Below are 5,162 nucleotides of genomic sequence, written 5' to 3' on the forward strand. Positions count from 1 at the left end.
ATGGGAGTGGATGGTAGTGGACTTCTTTTATAATGGATTGGTTCAATTTTTTGGACTTCAAATTTTGGGCTACTATCGACTCCCATTATAAAGCTTGGAAGAGCCAGGATGTTTTTTTAATATAACTCCGGTTGTATTCGTCTGAAAGAAGAAAGTCATATACAGCTAGGATGGCTTGAGGGTAAGTAAATAATGGTCCTGCACAATTGTAAGCAAATCTAGCCAGACCTAATACACACCTACTGCAAAGAAAGAGCATAAAGAGCTTGAATCAAATAGTGCCAGTGTGACGTACCAACTTCATACACATAAATGCACTTCTGCAGTGTTCCCAGAAAACATCTCTGTTCCCCCACTGGGACAGTGGCACTAAATTTGTAGGCAGGGTGGCGGAGTTGATCTATTTCTGCTTACAGAAACTCAAATGTGAGAGGGGGTGGAAAGCGAGAACAAGTGAGTGAGAAAGAGACCAAAGTACCCGCTTCTTTCTCTAATCTATTTCAACTGGGTTAATGTGGCTTGATAATGATCAAACAGAATATGACTTTCTCACGATAAATGGCCCCCGCAGCCACCAGTTGGCCATGGCCATGCCGTAACCGACGCCTCTAAACGATTTATTCCTCCACCGTCCAATAACTAATGGTAGCTGTCATCTGTAAAAGACCAATGGTGGGAACAGAGACATTTGGTAACTGTATCATTAAAACACATATGGAACATTAGTGTGTGGAGGCTACAGGGGAAGGTGTCAGTCAGCAGTGGTGGGAGTGGATGTAACCGTAGCTCTAACTGTCTTCTTCCATGCGTACCACACTGAACCGCCAGTATTTATGTATCGCAGAGAACATATTTTTCCAGCACAGGCCGACAGAACAGAGGGAGATGTAACAAACCACTGGGCAGACATGTGTTTGCGGGATTTGTCTAAATGACTGGGAGCTTTTCTCCTACTAAATCGGTCTTCATTTCGGAGAAAGCACCCTTTCTGAGCCCTCCATTAATGCCAATTTTACCTCGCTGCCTCACAGGGGTTTCCCAGAAGTCGATACACCATGGCTTGTCGAAGGTGGTTCTGAAAACAAATGGGGTTTAGCAGGATGCTCCTGCAAATCAAGAGGAGAGAGATGGGAAAATTTAAAATCATGTTTCCTGGAACAATTTGCAACCAGACTACATAAGACAGATCAATCATACCCCATAATGGGATTCATATAAAAAAAAGAAATAAAAAATTCAAGACACTGATGTCCATTAGTATAAAAAAAAACTCAGAATGATGTTCCTTTTTTAAGTAATTTAAAATACATGAGATGGATGGCATATTCTGAATGATGATGAAACAGAATTTAGAAATAAAAGAATACACTTCAACAACAAATTTATTTATATAATATGCATCAATCAGTGAGACTGGAGTTTGAAGTTTGATTCACATGACGTCAAAAAAATGTAAGTAACAACTACAGCGATGTCAATCAATCATGAATGCAACCGCAAACAACAACTAAAAACACAGGTTTCCTAAACGCCTCTCAGTTTGATCAGCCATTTACCAGTAAGAAACAAACAACCGGTATCTCTTCACTGTTCATTAAATTCTGAGCCGTCCCCGACAGGTGTGCCAGCGAGAGACAGAGAGACAGGAAGACAGGCATAGAGACCTCAGTGAATCAGTGACACCACCTTTAAAAAAAACACAGCTGCCTGCCAGCGATCATAGCCAACTTTGAAGCTCCATTAATTGCCATTCCGTTACTTGGCACACATGTGCTCTTTCACTCAGCCTTTTAATGCTTGGTGAAATTAACTGCGTGTTCTTTGTGCTTTACATGTGCTGGTAACAGCTGAGGTCGCTGGTAATTGAGGAGCCGGCGCCGTATGTTTGACGAGGCAGATGAATCGCTGCTGCTCTTCCTCCAGACAGAGACAGAGTGTGAAAAAATCCAGGCCTTACTCATTTTCTGGGCGGCACTTTCTCTCTCTTATCTACTTCCTTAATAATTTACACAGCTGAAACATCACAGTTATTAAACTAGAGCCCCATTAACCTGTGAAAACTTAGATTTTCTTGAAAAGATTTTCTTCTTCTTTGTACTCCATAACCATCCAGATGTCAGAATATGACACTTTAAAACCACAGCTAACCCAGTAATTGACTTGTGGTCCTTATTGCAACATATTCTGGCTAAGAAACATACATTTGGATAGGTAGGGGCCATCTTAAAAAAATTTCAAGCAATCACAATTTTTTATCGAATTAATAACATGTGGCGATTAGTCCAATCAATTGCAAATGAACTGCACATCAGTTTGGGCTGAGAAATTAATTCATTGTGTTGAATGAGAAAAGTATTGAATAGAAAAAAGCAGATTTAGGCTACGTTTACACTAGTGCGTTTTCGTTTTAAAACTTTATAACTTTTGCTACGGTTACGCCTGTTGTTTACATTACTCCAGCGTTTTCAACCCTCGAAAACAGAGACTTTCGAAAACGCTGCAGACCCGTTTTAGTTTGAAAACTCCGGGTTTGCGTTTCAGTGTAAACGGACCAAAACGGAGACTTTTGAAAACGATGGCGTGGCTGCCCACATTCGCTCTGCGAACAATGAACATCATGCTCATTGTTGTACCTGCATGAATGGTCATGTGACATGCGTTTTTGGTTGTGTAGTGTGGACGGAGATTGTTTCTGAAACGCAGTGAAAACGCAAGTGTAGACAAGGATCGTTTTCATTTTAAAACGCCATTTTGTTTGTTTGTTTGGTAGTATTAGGTGAATAAAAATGGTATTGCACATATTTTTATTGAACAGTAGGAGAGAACATTTAACTGTTCATGAGGTAGATTGCCTGGGGGAAGAAACTTTTCTTGCGTTTGGATGTCCTGGTGTTCGGTGCTCTGTAGCGCCGGCCAGATGGTAAAAGTTCAAAAAGGAGATGGCTTGGATGTGAGGGATCCAGAGTTATTTTCTGAGCCCATTTCCTCACTCTGGATATGTACAGTTCTTGAAAATTGGGCAGGGGAGCACCAATAATCCTTTCAGCAGTCCAAACCGTCCTCTGTAGTCTTCTAATGTCTGATTTTGTAGCTGCGCCAAACCAGACAGTTTTTGAAGTGCACAGGACAGACTTAGTGACGCTGAGTAGAACCGTTTCAGCAAGTACAATCTCTGTTGGGCCTTTTAAACAGTCAATGTGATTGCCCCACTTCAGGTTCTGAGAGATGGTGGTGCCCAGGAACTTGAATGACTCTACTGCAGCCACAGTGCTGTTCATGATGGTGAGTGGTGGGAGTGCAGGTGGTTTCTCCTGAAGTCCACAATCATCTCCACTGTTTTGAGCGTATTCAGCCCCAGGTTGTTAAGACTGCACCAGACAGCCAGCTGCTCAAACTTGCTTCTATATGCAGACTCATCATTGTCCTGGATGAGGCCGATAAGTGTGGTGTCGTTTGCAAACTTCAAGAGCTTGACAGAGGGGTCAGTAGAGGTGCAGTCGTTGGTGTACAGGGAGAAGAGCAGTGGGGAGAGCACACATCCCTGGGGGGCGCCAGTGCTGATGGTGCGGTTGTTGGATGTGAATTTACCAATTCTCACTAGCTGTTGCCTGTCTGTCAGAAAGCTGGTGATCTATTGACAGATAGAGCTAGGAACAGGGAGCTGGGTTAGTTTGGACAGGAGGAGGTTTGGGATGATAGTGTTGAAGGCCGAGCTGAAGTCTACAAACAGGAGACCTCACAGAAGTCTCTGGTTTGTCTAGATGTTGAAGGATATAATGCAGTCCCATGTTGACTGCATCATCCACAGACCTGTTTGCATGACAAGCAAACTGCAGGGGGTCCAGTAAGGGTTCAGTGATGTCCTTCAGGTGGACCAGTACAAGACTTTCAAATTACCTCATGACCACAGATGTTAGGCCCTATTCTCTGGAATGGGGATGATGGTGGAGTGTTTGAAGCAGGAAGGGACTTTGCACAGCTCCAGTGATCTGTTGAAGATCTGTGAAAAGATGGAGGCCAGCTGGTCAGCACAGGTTGTCAAGACAGTCTGGGCCTGGTGCTTTTCTTCTCTTCTGTTTCCCGAAGACCTGACGCACATCATCTTCACTGACCTGGAGTGCAGTAGTGGGGGAGACGGGGGTTGTCGGAGGTGTTGATGGATTCGTAGAGAGATTGTCGTGTGGGGTGTGAGACCGGGAGTTTCAAATCTTCAGTGAAACTTATTCAGGTCTTCAGCATATTGTTGATTCGCCTCAGAACTGGGGGATGGTGTCTTGTAGTTTGTGATGTCTTTCAGGCCTTTCCACACTAAAGAAAGGTAGTTTGCTGAAAACTGGTTTTCCAGCTTTTTAGAGTAGCTCCTCTTAGCCAATCTGATCTCCTTTGCCAGTGTGTTTTTGGCCTGTTTAAACAAGATTCTGCCCCCACTCCTGTAAGCATCTTCTTTGACCTGACGAAGCTGTTGGAGTTTTGCAGTGAACCATGGTTTGTCGTTGTTGTAAGTTAAGTCCTGGTAGGAATGCACATATCCTCACAGAAACTGATATATGAAATTACAGTATCTGTGAAGTCGACCAGATCGGTGGATGCAGCCTAAAAAACACTCCGATCAGTGCAGTCGAAGTGCAAGTCCTTATTACAGGTTTAGCTGATTTCAGTTTCTGCCTGTATCGGTGTAAGACGAACCAGACAGACATTTTCTCTCTGATCAGAGAGACATTTTGTTATGCATCCTTTATTGTGGTGTAACAGTGGTCCAGTACTCTTGCACTTGTGATATTGCTAAACTATATCATAATGTGTAAATATAAGAAAAGTTTTGTTGTCAGCATTCTGCTTGTCAGTAGGCCTGTCGCAATAATCAATATATCGACTTATTGCGCAATATATGTACATGACCTCAATAATTTTTGGTGATGCAATATATCGCACATTATATTTACTTAAAAATTAATTTCACCATGTTTTTTGCATTCCACTTGCGCCCGTATCTTTTGCAGCTTCTCGTACATAACGTGGTGTAGTCATGAGGTGCTAGTTCAAATTTTAAAAATGCTTCTACAAACAAAGTTTCGTCTGCAGATATGATCTTGTTTAGGGATCTGTGCCTTTGTGCATACGGACATCTGACTGCTAAGTAGTGATTGTGTTTTTCAGCAATA

The sequence above is a fragment of the Sinocyclocheilus rhinocerous genome, unplaced genomic scaffold (genome assembly GCF_001515625.1).
Source record: "Sinocyclocheilus rhinocerous isolate Xijiao unplaced genomic scaffold, SAMN03320098_v1.1 scaffold1595, whole genome shotgun sequence".
Lineage (NCBI taxonomy): Eukaryota > Metazoa > Chordata > Actinopteri > Cypriniformes > Cyprinidae > Sinocyclocheilus > Sinocyclocheilus rhinocerous.